The sequence below is a fragment of the Trematomus bernacchii genome, unplaced genomic scaffold (genome assembly GCF_902827165.1).
Source record: "Trematomus bernacchii unplaced genomic scaffold, fTreBer1.1, whole genome shotgun sequence".
In the NCBI taxonomy this organism is placed as follows: domain Eukaryota; kingdom Metazoa; phylum Chordata; class Actinopteri; order Perciformes; family Nototheniidae; genus Trematomus; species Trematomus bernacchii.
Window position 1 is genome coordinate 3,911,156 of NW_022987616.1, and position 16,042 is coordinate 3,927,197.

Sequence of the window (16,042 nt, forward strand, 5' to 3'; positions counted from 1 at the left end):
GTATAGGTTACGGTAAAGTGTGTGTGTGTGTTAGTTTGCACAAGTTTAAAATAAAGAACCCAACAGAAACATGACCTTTGCATGATGAGAAGATATTCTGAGTACCGAGCCGCTCTTCAAAAAAAATAAAAACTCACACACTCACTAATTGCATCTGGTGATTTGTGTTTAGCCGTGGACTTATTTTCTTTGAATAATGGAATTCTGTTTCATTTGGATTTAGCTCATCAGTACATGCAATACACAAAGATGCATTGACTCTGAAATCCTCCTTAATTTAATACCACAAAATATTCCATTTACCCATACCAAGTGAAGGACAAGTGCTGATGGCAATTTCATATTTTCTTTCCTTTACAAATGGCATTCATTTGTGGGTTTCTCTCTCAGTGCGCTCAGATTTCTGAATCACTGAAGCATGCACAATTAAGTTAGATCCATGCTTTGGACGAGATGTGAACCTGCAGTCTCCGTCCCCCTCCTGTTGGGAGAGCAAATGTAGTGAACTTATCCAAAAGGGAATTCTTTACAGACTAGCTGTTGTTAAAGCCTCACTTTTCTTCTGAAGTGCAATAGCTATAAACATGTTTGAAATTCAAAATGATTGACTTATTCTGTCATCATAAGGCAAACGAGCATTGAATCAATAGTTGCAACAAAAGCATATGTTTTACGTATTTTCCAGTGCATAAACCTTCAAAAACATTATTGATAATTCCACAATAGCTGTCTACTGGAAAATATTTGTTACAAATTAGACTTCAGGAGACACAAGGCCTATATATTTTCTCCCGTCCCCCCTATAGCTGCCCGTATGCTTGTGATCCTACACAGTTGCTGGTGATTAGGGTAGTGTGTATGGTATGTATATAATGCACTTACCATCAGTAGGTCTATTAGCGCCATGATATTTCATGAATAATACATTTCCACACAGGGAGCACAGTAATGTCTGCATACAATTAAATAATGGTACGGAAAACACAGAATTATGGTACTATCTGAAGGTTTGATATGTTCCTGTGGGCGTATTTCTTAAATAAAGAAATTTTTTTTAATCAACAGCTCTAAATCTCTCTGCCTCACACTGACATTCTGTGTCCCGGTGTGTTTGTGGGTAGGGGGGCGTCCCTGCATATGATAATATTACTCCACTAACCCAGCAGTCCCACTCCCATTGCGGCATCAACATGCCTCACACACACCAAGGATACACACATGGCTTGGATTCCTTTTAGTAGACACCATCTGTCTGCTGGTGAGTGTGTGTGTGTGTGTGTGTGTGTGTGTGGTGTGTGTTGCTGGTGGATAAGTAAAACATGACGTGGTATGTTCATGTTAGTGAAAGGACTTCCAACCACTGTTTGCCCCGAGGCTTTTTAAATTATTACAAGTATGCAGTCTGCAGAATAAATAAATGTGACAGAGAATAAAACTAAATGCTGCTTTGGACATCAAAGGCATCACTGTGCTGCACTTTGTATAAAACCTTATTATTTGGGACAGCACTAAGCACCTTACTAAAAATCTGATTCATCAATCATCAATTAATCAGAGCCATTCTACATCTAAACCAGCTATGACATTAACACACAACAATAGTTCATCATGTTGGTTGCTGTTGGCGTGTTGGTTTTGGCGGGCACAGCACTCAGGTTTGGGAGTCCTGACCTCCTGGGGATTGTCTCTAACGAGAGGTCTGGAAATTGGCATAACCAATTATTTTTCTACACTTATCACCGCTGCAAAGCACTCTGTGTGCCTGGGGTTTTGAAACGTGTACCATGTGAACCCCTCCACAGCACATAAAGTCCCAAGCTGTATTTGGAGGACTCTCACCAGGAAGACACAGAGCTTCACAGTATTTTCACAGATGTGACCCAATAAAGTCTGTATGAAACCTACCTGTAAAAATACACTAAAGTTGAAGTATGCATTACTCATATTCATAAACATATAATGTATTACTGTTAAAGTTTTGTGAGATATATACTGGACACCCTAGTAACAAGAGTTCTTGAGTTTGACTGGACTTATTTGTGGCGTGTCCTCTGTGATTTGTTAATTAGTCAAATTACATGTATTTAATTCAACAAAGCTCAACAGGAAATCTTCATCGTCATGCTACATTTTCACATCCTCAGATAAATATCAACTGGCTACATATTTTGTTAGATTGTTCCTATTTAACAGTTTCTGTGCTACAGTTGGATCCATTTTAATTCCTCAAGATGCTTTGCACTATGTTGCATCACGCCTAGTCGTAGGAGAGCTCCACAGAGACCAATTTCACCAGAGCTGATTTGCTCGACAATCTATCAGTTTCCTGCATACCTTAATTTAGCTAGAATTAATGTCCTCTGTTTCTAGAATAAACGTGCGCAATTTAACCTTGTTTCTTGCTAAATTATATTCTTCATGTTTTGCTTGCATTGCCCTGACTGATACTGATATGAGTTTAATGAAAGCGGTTTTATTTGCTTTTTACCCAGCAGCCAGTTAATCTTTTTTTGAGAAAGAATAATGCTACTTCGTATTTTTCTTCTGCACAGTTTAGCATCTAGACCATTGATTGTCTTCAAATTACATTCTAATGATAGATTATGGTCATTTGGTGTTGTGGGTTGGTAAACAATTTTGCGTGATTTTGGGCCAGTAAAAGGTTGCCGGGAAAAAGGTTATTGAGCAACCAAATGATGCGTCAAACATCCCCTTTTTATGTGGACATGCAACATGAAGAAACCCTGTGTTAACAAAGCAAGGGGATAACCAATGTTGTGGTGCATAGTTTCTCTTTTTAGGGTTTGAAACTTAAGTTGAATCAGTTTATTTTCAGGGACCAAGTTGTGGTTTCGGGCCAGTGCAGTCTTCATCATTGTCACAGTTTGCTTCATGTGAGATGAAAGTATCCATAAACTACTCGAGTTATCTATGTTCCACAAGTGATGGAGGTTTTCAGTTTGCATATTTGAAAGGATCAAGTTCTTCCTCAGAGTTGAGAGAGTAATGTATTCTATCCTTTATACTGCCGGATATTCTCCAGGCTCCTTTTTTTTCTGCTGGAGTTTGAGTCCACTTCTTTGGCCTTCTGAGTGTGCTGAAACTTCCCTCTACTACTTCCACTTTCACTCAGCTTGACTGCTGTCCAACACATATAGAAGTTGGTTTAAAAGTGATTCTGTGTGGGTGTCTGTGTGTTGTTCACAGCTTGTTCTGAGAGTACATTTGTGTTTGTGTGTCCTAATAGACTTCTCTGCATCAACCTCCATCTTGTGGCTCCTGTTCTCTCCCCTTTATCGATACCCTGTCTAGTGCTTCATTTGACAGCTGTGTTTTGGAGCTGGGATTAATGAACTCTGTCTCAGGGTCAGAATGATCAAGAAGAAATAAATCCTCCCCCCTGCCCATGACTATCTGATACAGCAGCTTATGAAAAACCTTGAGTCTCCTGAAATTCTTATTATGTCACAAATAGAGGACAAAAGGAATATTCCCATTGTAATGAAGTGATGAATCATTTTTTGAAAGGGTTTCATTGGTTTGTGGAACCTGATATATAAGACCATGTTAACCTTTACTGTATGCAAAAGAAATTGGAATTTGTAAGGTTTCTTGCTGCCATAACAGCATAATACGTACTCTTTTTGCGGTAAGCTTTGAAATTATACTGTCATACCATCTTACAGTAAGAACTTTGACAGCGCATTCAGAGGATGGATGTGCTGGTTCAAAGCTTTTTGGGCTTTGAACCTATCTGCCAGCTACTCTGCCAGTGGTTTTCAGGCTTAAAATTGGGTTTCGTGCCTCTGTCACTCCGTGCGTGTCCTCAGTGTCCTTCAACATTTGTCTCTTTTACTGTGCCAGTGTAGGAACGGATTATTTAGCCAGCAGGCATTCACTCTGTGTGTGAATGGTGTGTCTGTGACCTGACTAATTGCACATATGTGAATAAGTCAGTGCGTGCAAAATGGCTCTGTAAGGGCCTGTGTGTTTGTGCGTGTCTTGTGGATAAGTACACTGTAATCGGAGAGATGATTGTCTGTAAGGTGGGGAGGATATTGTCTAGCTCTGCCAGTAAACACACTCGGCAGGAAACATTGGGAGACATGGATGCTCTTTACACACACACATGCACATGCACATGCACATGAACAGATATTAGATTACGCTGTAAAGCCAAACTTGCCTTTCTGCAGGTTTCCAGGAGTCGCTGTGTGTGTATCCAGTGTTACAGTGTGTTTCTGCAGTCTTTAAGACACCTGAGTCACTCACAAATGCCAGATGTAATTTAAATGTAATTTATTCCTGATAATGACTTGTGGCTTTTAGATAAGGCTCAAAGCTGCCAAGGTGACTTGTAATGATTTTAATGCAAGCTTGAGTGGGAGGTATGTCACAATAGGAGAACCATGTGCCATTGACTCACTGAGGGAGCATCAGTGGGGGACTGGGGCAGAAAAGGGTGGTGTTCAGCTGCCTCACCCTGGCTGTGCCTGGGGAAGAATTATTAGTTGGGCCGAAGGCTGTTCTCCCTGGCACTGTTGTTTGTGTGTGTGTGTGTGTGTGTGTGTGTGTGTGTGTGTGTGTGTGTGTGTGTGTGTGTGTGTGTGTGTTGTGTGTGTGTGTGTGTGTGTGGTGTGTGTGTGTGTGTGTGTGTGTGTGTGTGGTGTGTGGTTGTGTGTGTGTGTGTGTGTGTGTGTGTGTGTGTGTGTGTGTGTGTGTGTGTGTGTGTGTGTGTGTGTGTGTGTGTGTGTGTGTGTGTGTGTGTGGTGTGTGTGTGTGTGTGTGTGTGTGTGTGTGTGTGTGTGTGTGTGTGTGTGTGTGTGTGTGTGTGTGTGTGTGTGTGTGTGTGTGTGTGTGTGTGTGTGTGTGTGTGTGTGTGTGTGTGTGTGCGCGCATGCACAAGCTTGAGGTTGTTTCTGCCAGTGGTGCTACAATGTTCCATTTAGTCAACATCATCCAGGCAGCACCCCCACTGTACTGTCACTATCATCATAACTGGCAGCTGGCAGGCTACATGCTACTGCAGCTGCCATCCTCTGGGCCAAAGAGAGGGAGCAGGAAGAGAGAGAAGGAGCAAGAGCGATGAGATGAAACATGAAAATCAGGGAAGTGTGTGTCAGATTGAGAGAGACAGAAAGGGGAAGAGAAGAGTAAGGAAGATAGGGAGTGGGAGAGAAGGGAAAGGACAGAGGACACAAGTAGAAGGTGAATTGATTTGGAGGAGGTCATTGGTAAATAACAACTTAAAGGAGAAAAAGGGACACAAAAAGAGGAAGGGATGTCAGCAGAGAGAGAGAGAGAAAGAGAGAGAGAAAAGACAAAGCGCGCTGAGTTTAGTGGCAGCCATCCAATTCCCAGCACTCTGAGATACAGTCCAAACCAGACTTGCCAATTAACGTTTGAAGGTCAATCAGTGAAAGTGGAATCACAGCACAACGCTGTTTGTACACTCTCAGAGGCGGGGATAAATGATCCAATACAAACACTCTGAGACTTTTGGAAAGCTCACAAGAAACTAAAACTTTCTAAGAGAATAACAACCGCGGAGTGACAACTTTTCCATCAACGTTGATGAATAACGGCGTGCCTACAACAGTACATCATACAGCTGTCTAGAAATAGTTCTCCCTCAATTGCATTTTGTGCTGGTAATTTAACCAAAGCCAGGGACATGCTCTTTGCCTCTACAGCAGCCAGGAGTTAGGCACAGCTCAATTAATGTCAATGAATGTACTGCGTAACTAGGGGTGTAACGGTTCACAAACATTTTGGTTCGGTACGTACCTCGGTTTTTAGGTCACGGTTCGGTACGTTTTCGGTACAGCAGAAAAAATGATCACAAAACATAAAATATTTTTTAGGGTTTTTTAATTATTATTAAACTGTGAATAATGTATTCACTCAAATAAATACAAAATATAATAAAATAAACATTAACGTGCAGCATTTCGATGAACTGTACTGTACTAGTACTCACCTAAGCAGCCAGCTTGACATTAGGCTTGTCATTGTATTTTCATGTTTTTTTTAAGAAAGATTAACTTGTCCACATTGATTGCCGAAAGGGCAGATCTGCTGGCACTAACAATGTCTCCTGCTTTGGAGAACACCCTCTCGCTAGGGACAGAGGTAGCCGATACAGCCAGGTAGCGCTTTGCTAACATGGCAACAAGTGGTGGAGGCTTAAATGCTAGTGGGAGTTGGGTTTGCACTTCAGTCATTTTTCTTTTGGCACCGGTGATATTCACGTTCGGGTGATACCTTTTCAAATGAGTGTGCAAGTTTGATGTATTGCCAGCCGCGTAACCAATTTTAGTTGAACAATGCCGAAAAAAAGCTTTGGTTCGGTCCACCTGTCTTTGTCCATCATCCTTGTATGTAACTGCGAAACCAAAATGTTCCCAAACCGGAGACTTCAATGATGCTGGAGGATTTTCGAGCTCAATTTTATCTGCGTTCGCCATTTCGCCAATTCCTCAAATTACTGACTAAATTTGAACGCATCCCTGTGACCAGCTCTCATAGTATGCCTCTCGTCCAATAAAATGACTGGGGAGCAAATTACACTGAACGCTGCGACGCAGCACCTGAGATTACTTCCAAAAAGTTGTTCACGTTCTCAATTGTTTACGTTTAACGTTATATTCGTTCGGTACACTTCGGTACACACGTGTACCGAACCGAAGGGCCCATACCGAATATTTTCGGTACGAATACGTATACCGTTACACCCCTATGCCTAACTATGCCTTAATTGTTTCAAGATCAAGCTGTATACCTAATCTAAAAATGTAATAATTTGAAAGCTCTGTGCTTATTAGTTGACTCTTTCTATAAGATTTTGAGTGACTATGTTGGATGGACCTCGGCACAAGGGGCATGCTTCCCTCATAACAATGCAAATATTTAAAGTTAAATGGATCATTCTAATAAAAGTTTAGCTCCATGAAAAATGGATGGCATATGATGTACAATGGCTATATTAATATTAATATTAGGGATGCTCCGATCAGTGTTTTTGGGGCCGATCACCGGAATCAGTATCGGCCGATACCGATCGCCGATCCGATCATAGGGTGGGTGGGCTTTTCCTCTCTCCCCCTCTCTCTCTGAGTGACCCGACAGTGAAGAATAAATAAAATAGACCAGATGTAGATAAAATAGCTAAGTGTGTTAGGTCTAACTCTTGTGTGTGTTGCTCCGCTCACCGGTCCGTCACAACGGGTGGAGCTGCAGGATTTCTGCTTCACACACGTTGCATACCGCTATTTTATTGTCATTTTCGGACACCTTAAAATACTGCCAGACCGGTGAAGCCATTTTGGCGAGCTTGTTTTGCCGCGCACAGAGAAAAGTGTCATGTATTTTACGTCATGTGATCGGCTCTCCTGACCGGCCTTTATAGAGAGCACCGATCGATCGGCCGAGAGTGAATATCGGCCTATAACGATCGGCGCCGATCGATCGGAGCATCCCTAATTAATATACTAATCTAATGCACATGCTCTCACCCTAACCAAACTCAGACTTAAACATAAACGCACACACACACTTCACAAAGTTGGGCTGAACCACCTTCAGCCCAGGAGGCCATGCCAAACTACTGTTGGTTTGTATAGCTTACAAATAATATTGTTGTATTTGGGTCCATATAGGGGGACAAATTAGTCTCTGAGGAGCCACCACAGTCACAGTCTAGTTAATTGACAGAAAACACAGAATACATTGAAAAGAAAATCGATGTATGTTTTTTACATCTTATACAGCAAGCCTCTTTCAGTTCTTATTGATGTTTTAATAGGGAAGGATCACTTCAGTTTTAACACTGAAGGAAATAAAGTAAAATAACTTTACCAACTTTTGAAAAATGATGCTCTACTTGCCAATATTGGGAGCAAAGTTTGTCAATGTAAAAAACAACAACTCAAAACTGGGTCAAAAGAGTTCAGGCTGACAAGGTTTTCCCAGTGATGCTCCAACAAGCCCAGGCTCATTATTAATGTGATCATTTGTGATGTGTCCACCGTCCCTTCCCAGAGTTATACCTGGTCAATCCTGTAGAACCAGGAAGAACAATGACATTGTTAGACAGGAAGTGTAATGAGGCGTGAAATCAATATGTACAATCCTGCCTCACCCGGGGCATGCTGGGTAATGGAGTGTCAGGAGTGCTTTGGAGCTGTTTTAATCACAGGGACCTTGGATTATCCACTCATAAACAGGCTGGTTACTGCCACAATACTACAACCCCCTGAGATGTGTGTGTGGTTGTGTATGTGTATCTATGATTACTTTTCACATAATTGAAAAATACTGTTTGCCCATATGGCCGTAGCTCCATGAAACAAAAACTAGCGCAGGGTGTATTGATGCAGCTCTAAATGATTATAGTGTGAGAAGGACTGTGAGACCACCACTATAAGTGTGTGATCATGGCTCCGCTGTAAGAATAACAATGCCCCCCCATCTGCCCCACCAGGCTTATTTCTTCTCCCTCAACCCAGTTCTGTTTCATTAGCCTTCAACACTGTGAGCCCCATGCTGATCCTGCATGTGAAGTAAGAGCCCTTCCTGCTAATCACTTAGCCTGCACCCTCCTCCATCCCCACCACAGAGTCCCACCACCATCTGCATGCTAATGCTACCTGAGGCTCAAATCTAGCTCAGGTTTGCATTTGCCTGCATGCTGATGAACTTGTTAGCGCTATCCTGAATGCTAATATTGCCACCGGTCTAATGTTCATCCGGAATGCTAATATTGAATTGAAATACCTACAGAGGTATTATAACTTTTTCACTAATGGCAACGTTCTGCAGATAGCCTTTACCTCTCTAATAATTATCGGTTGGATAGCTGCCAGCATCATTTGGCAGCAAACAAGACTTTTCCGGGATTCTTTTATAAAACCTTACCTCCGTAAGTGTGGTAAAGAGTGTGAGATTGACTTAAAATTGTGTTATCAAAGCCGCTGTGAGTTAAATAAGTGAGTGCCAGTAACAAACAGCTGTTGCAGAGCAAAGAGAAACTATCTTTGTATAGTAAAGACAAAAACAATCAAACGTTTCACTTTCCTTGGCGTCTTGCAGTGCAGAGAGATCACTCGAGTGGGATTTAAGGACCCATTAGCAGAACCACATTTCTCTTTTGTAATGGGAACCCAGATTCTTAGCTTCTTGTATTTGGTTCCCACTCCTGGTTATTTATCTCTGCCTGTCTAGCGCCCTGGGGCGAGTAGAGCATTGATTAATTGAACATGTCTGTCAGGGCTCTTGGTTTACAGGCCAAAGCTAAACGTTGGGAGCAGACACCAGGGGAGCTGTTTTCTTGATGGAAAGAAGTGGAGAAACATTTTTGCTAAATCCTTCAGTTGCTCCATCGTCCTCTCACCATTGCACACAACTACCACAGACACAGCAGATGTTGTTGAGTGGATGTTTGTGCGGGTTAATACTTCACTGAAGCTGCTCCCTCTGTTGCCTCCCACTCTGCCTGTAAAAGCACTGTTCTAATAATTCAATGCTATTTATATCCCTTAAAAGAATAGAGAATAACCAACACCATTGTGATTTAGGTGAGATTATGACCATCCTGGCCATAGTTACAGGGGGGTGCCAAATAACACTCTAGATTTAGAAGCACTCCTTTCATTTTGAACCTGATGGGCTCAGAGTAGTTTGCTTTTGTCTGCTTAAACAGAAATGGCACGTCTTTTTTTTTAGCAGACTGGAATCGTCTTTGCACTACAATTCAAAAATTGACTTGTTCTTTACGGCCCGTCCACACGGCGGCGTGCGTTGAAGCTTCAACGCTTCTGCTCATTCACTTTGAATGGGGTGACTTCACGCTTCGCCGAACTGCATTGTGGGAGCAAAGCTTGCATTGCTCGCTTCAAAAGTAGAGCAATGTTCTACTTTTGAAGCTTCGACGGAAGCGTCAGCCAATCGAATCATATGCCAGTACAAGCTCTAGCCAATCAAACCGCTGCTTGTGTGTCTGGGGCGGGAGATTCATGTGATTGGTTGTTGGTCGAGCGTCAGACATGCCCGCCGGCAAGCTTCAATGCACGCCGCCGTGTGTAGGGGCCGTTACTGGGGGCCAAGCTCAAGGGCACTTTTGTAATTATTGTTGAGGTAATGTAGAGTGTTACTCATTTGTCTTCTCCTTTCAAACTCATTGCTCACTACTGCAATGGCTTTGAACTGAACCATTTTAGACACATTTAAAGGAATGTATGATCACATTTTTTTATGGATGGACCCTTTTAAACCCTGTCCTATAACTCTATCGAATAAATTCAAGTCCAATCAGCTACTACTGCACACAATGCAACAACCAGAGATTAGACATTCTTGCCCAGGCTCAGTTCCTCTTGCATTTAGTCTTGAGGGCCGTTTAAATGGATCACTGTCTCCTGTATTTGTCACATTCTCCAGTCACTGCAGAGATAATTCCTGCAGCATGTGTTCCCTCTGCACCAGTGGCACAGCTTCTTCTGAAAACACTTAACATAATTGCAGAAACCATCTCCCCGTACTGTACTATTTTGTCAGAATAACAAGCCTCATTCTTAAAATAAAATATTCAATGACAGAAATACTCCGCTCTGCACAAAATGTTAAGTTTTTTGACAACTGATAACATAAAGTTAAGCAGCAATACTATTTTATATTTGTAAAGGCGAGCTAGTTATAGGGAGATGTATTCTTCGCAGGAGTATTTCTATAGCACTGGTGGAGTTGTTTTTATGGTCCTTACACATATCCATATTCCTGCCATATTATGTATCATGATGTCCCCAGCATATGATGTATGACGTTATGCCTACCATATGCAACACTACATCTCCATATGCCCCCCTGCATAGTTTATTTTTGACTTCAGTTATCTCCACAGTCACATTGAGTGTAGTGTCACTGCACTACACTGCGCCGCGCGGCAGGACAGCTCAGCTAACAGCGCTGCACGGCACCATAGCTTTCTCCCCTTGGCATTCTAAATAGATAAATTATGATCACACTCCTCTGCAGTTGTCTGGCCGCCAGGGTTGACATATACACTGTAAAGAGACTGGCTAATGAAGAATGGCTTTGTCATTGGAGTTGTCTCGGAAATAAGGCAAATCACTCCATCTCTCTTTCCCCCTCTCTTCCTCTGTGTTTTCTGTTGTTTTCTCACGCGTTCTTCCTTTCTTCCCTTATTGCTCCATTGCTTCTCCACCCATCATTCACTCCTGGGTTTCATTCTCTCATTTCACTCTGTCCCTATGCAATAAATGAGGTGTTGGTGCTGCAAATACATCATGCCCCTCCAACCCCTTCTTCCCTCCTTCCCATAGTGCTTTGCGGCTGCTGTAGATGTGCATCTAACCATCTCTAATGAGCTCGCTTGCGTTCGTCTCTGTCGTTGTTGTTGTTGTTTACGGTGAAGTAATTTGAGGTTGCCATAGAAATTGTCTCTGCTAAATGTGGCCATCATTACTTTGTGCTTAAATCCATCATCGCCAGTAGCCCGGAGGCAGGCGGGCGGATGAAATCTGATTAATGTGATTTGATATCAATTCTCCATTAACTTCTTGAAGAATTGGATGTTTGTTTGTTTGCTTGCTTAGAGTACAATGTTTTTTGAACTCACAATCAGTGTGAGAGTCCCTTGATCGCATAAGACATGCAGTTCAATTTCAATACGGGTTCTGATATATTCTTTTAACTTGGCAAAGAAAGTTTATGAAGGTTTGTACTAGGGCTACCTTGATTGCCAAGATGGGCTTTTTTTTTTTTAAAGGTGCGGTTTATTTCCGACTTTCTCTCTTCTGTGAGTATTCAGCTGAGTTTTGACAAGCCGTGTCATCAAACAGAAATTCCCTTTGAACTCTGTTTCTGGACAGACGCTTGCATTTTTTTACTGGTGGTAGGGGGTGAAACCTCATTTGCTATTTTTTCTTCTTCTCCCATAGCACCTTTGGGATGGAAATGTCACATTGTCTGTGGGGTATGCCCATGCTAGCTCTACCCGGTCTGGCCTGAATGTAAATGTCAGAAGAGGTGTTCTTAAAAATGTCTCTCTTACTTTATTTTCTGTCTTTCCCTTTTCCTACCTTCTCTTGGGTATATCAGTCTATTCCTTCTTCATCTCTCCATCCTTTCTTCCTGGTTGTTACCCTTGTCTGGCTCAACACAGATCCCTATTTTATTTAATTATCTCATCCTTCTACTGCTTCCATCCTCTATATCTCTCCAGACTCTTTTTCATTTAGTTTTGTCTCTGAAACCTTTTCTGTCATTTATTTCCCCTGTTTTCAGCTTTTAATCATCCTGCCCTCTATTTTGTATCCTCACCTCCCAGCCCCATTTATGACTTTTAAACATTTCAACATATATCATTCTCTCCGTTGTCTTCCTCCCGCTCTCTTGTCCCTCCCCTCGTTGCTCTCCATCTGTCTCATGTCTCTATGGTACAAGTCTGCTCGAGCGGGCCACCAGTAACTCGTCAACTGTCAGTTTTGTTGGTTCTTCCCCCTTAACCTCATTTCTATTTCTTCCCCTTGTTTGCCTGATTTCTGCCCCATGCTGTGGAATGACTTTCTGAAACTTTGCTTCCATGACCTTATCAGACTCTGCCCTCTTAACCATCATCCAACACTTTCTCTTTTTTCTTGTCTCTTTTTTCCCACACACTTTCTTCTTCGCATTCTCCTTTCATCTGTCTCTTAGTTATATATTTTTCTTAGTGCTTTTCTGTCATTTTACCTCCCCCTGTTGCTTTTCACTTGCTCCCTTGGGTGGCCTGGCTCAGGTGCCCTCTCCCCTCCATTGCGATATAGAGTGTAAAGGCTGAAACAACCTTCCTGTCAGGGGAGATTTATTCCCTCACCTTTTGGAGCTCTTGATCAGGGTGTGTGTGCATCTGTAATCTGCCTCTGAAAGGTGAGGCGCTCACCCTGCACCAGCCTGCTTTGGCCCTCCTGGATGGATGGCTGGGGACCGGTTCTGTCAAGGCGGCATTAAACATTTAAAACACGGGCTGCGGATCACTCCAAGCATAGCAATGGAGCCAACAGTCTTGGGTCTGGAAACCACAGAGAGAAGTAGACAAGGCAGAGATAGAACCAGAGAGTGAGACAGCTAGACTGTCAGGGGACGCTGATAGAGAGAGAAACAAAAATCTCCTCCTGTCATTTTCTGTGAGACAGTGACACATACGACTCAGTAGCTATCACTGCAGAGGAGGAGCAGAGACAGTAGCCTCCTTTGCTGCTCTGGGCCAAGCCAGCCCACTTAAAGCAGGTGTGAGAGGTGTGTGGCATAGTATCATGGCGATACCCCTGTTTTAATCTCATTAAGCAAAAGACAGCTTTGTTGTCAGAGGTTGTCTCCTTGCTTTCCACGGTTGAAGACAATTTCAAATCATGCAGAATAAAGAAGCTTTTCAAAAGGCATACTTTGCTGCAGCTATAATTGGAGGTCTGTCACTGATCAATGATAATTAACTCCAACCTTGAATTTCCACTGACATGAGCTCATTGAAACAGCCAATTACAGCACTTTGAGTAAGCAAGGCCATTAATGGCATACACATTCCCTGACCTAATGTGCACATGCATGCAAACACATTTACACAAACTGATGTGAGTGCAGGAATGTTAGCTGCGTGACCAACTGGACAGAGATACTGTTGATCCTAAAGAATGCTGAGGTTCTCTCCAGTGGTGTTGTGAGAACAACACAGTAACACCTGAGCTCAGTGCCAGCACTCTCTGCCACCTTATAACCGCTCCTCGCCTTTCCTCAACTCTCATCCCTTTACATTGCTTCACCTTCGCTCCCACACCTAGAGTCTGGTCTCTTCTTCTCAACCTCATTCACTTCCTTCCCTGACTTTCTCTGTTTTTGTTTGTTTCTCTCTGCCTCTGTTCTGTCACGCACATGCAAGAATGCCATGCTGTTTCATGCCATAAATACAGACAGGGTCATAAAGCCTTTTTTTATTACAACCAGATCATTGCACAGACACAGAGTGCTGTCGGAGTAATCAGAAGCACAAGAGTAGGCCCAATAGGAATAGAAGGGAAAGATAACAACACATAGACAAAGGAACTGAATATAGAGCAGAATAAGGGCTGAGGCTAAAAGAAAGTTAAGAGAAGGACACAGTAGAGCATGTTATGATGGCTCTGAGTCAGATTTAAGGAGAGCTGGCAGGGCAAGGAAGATGGATGAAGAGGAGAGAGTGAGGAACTGAGGGTAAAGAAGGACATAGTGTGACTCAGAAACAGAGACAGAGAGATGATGTGGAGCTGCAGTGTTTGCCCTGTGGGCCTGCCTGGCCAAAGGTAAGCCGGCCAAAGGTAGGCCAGCAAACCGCATGTGTCACTCTGCATTTTGTCAACAACATTAGTTATTTCTGGAGGAAGGGAGGAAAACCCTAGTGGCATGGGCCTGGGTTGTTCTGATATATGAACTTGTGCGTGTTAGTCAAACGCACATGGGTGAACTCAGCTACCCATAATGCCCTTCTGAAGTACTTCTCCCAGAGGGATTTGTTGACATTTCTTTATGCCTTTAGGTGATTCATGCATCTGTGTCTTTGTGTCCAGCAGGAAAAAGATCATGCTTACATCTGTGTGAGAAAGGAAATGCAATATGTTGCATGTCGTCTTCATTTCTCTTCATTTCTGGTAGAGGCTGATGAAGCCTTCACACTCTCCTGAGAGTCCAGGCTAACATGCACACGTACTGACACTTACAAACTGACACACTTACAGACCTCATGCACATTCACCCTGTCTTTCTCTTTTTTTCTTTTTCTCTCTCTCATACACACTCACACACACTGTCTGGCTTAGTCCCATTGTTTACATATGGATAATCCCCAGCACAAACTCTAGGAGGAAAACCTTTTCAGGGACTGTAGCTCATCCACTGCGGCAAAGCAACATCTGGACTCAAGCATATTTTATCATACTATAATTGGCCTCACAAACAGTAGTGGTTAAGCATTGAAGAAACATGGAAACAGTCCAAGAGATGTTTTTGGTGTTGCTGATGAAAGATAAGAGCTAAGTAAATAGGATGAGTGGAAGGGTGAAAGTGTAACACAGAAAGACAAAGATCAAGAAAAGATCAGTGGATGGATGAATGGAAGGAAATAAGGATGGTCTGTAAGAAAGGTAGCAGGAAGTGCCAGCGGAAGGAGCCAAGGAGTTAAGATGGATAGAAAGGTGAAAGAAGTGTGACAGAAATAGAAAGCAGTTCCGGAGGGAAGAAACTATCTGAAGTAAGGAGATAAAAGAGTGAATGATGAGCGAAGGAGGCAGGGATGAATATTAGAAGGAATGGCAGACGAAGAAGGGGAGATGGAAAGGAAAATGGAAAAGGTGGGAACCAAGGAGGAACATTTCATTATAGTGTAGCTTAAGCCAAACGCAAAGACTTTGCTTTCAAATACAAATATTTGTGTGTTAGTTATATTTGCCATAGAGAAAACACATTCAAGACAATTCCAGGAGATTTATTGCAATGCAAATAATATTTTCCGTTTTAAAACAGTAACAACAATTAAGGAGCATTGGACTAACTGGTGATACAATATGACGTTAGTATTTCAGATATAATAATTAAAAAAGACTACCTGTACCTTCATGGCTGTTGGTGGGCAGCTATTCCGTGCAGACCAAGGCAGCAGGTGGCAGCATGAAATCAATCAGAGCTGGTAAGGGTATCTGACAGGTGAGCACTCATGCGTGACATGCATTTGCATGGCGATACAGATGGATTCTGGGAGGATGGTTGAATCAATGAATGGATGAATAACGGAAGGAAAAAGAAGAAACAAGTAGGGGAATTAGGTAATTTGGGCACCATGAAATACAGGCAAACAGGATCTCAAAGGCTTACAGAAGAAAACACATTATGAATATCAAGGAGTGTGAATGAGTGTTTTTCTGGCCAATTGCTCCATTGTATTATGTGCACACACACACACACACACACACACACACACACACACACACACACACACACACACACACACACACACACA

General features: G+C 42.5%; 1 protein-coding gene across 1 annotated transcript in view; it reads left to right on the plus strand.

Annotated features, from left to right (window-relative positions):
- Nucleotides 1-16,042, plus strand: part of ctnnd2a (catenin (cadherin-associated protein), delta 2a) — a 208,383-nt gene that overhangs the window by 29,846 nt on the left and 162,495 nt on the right.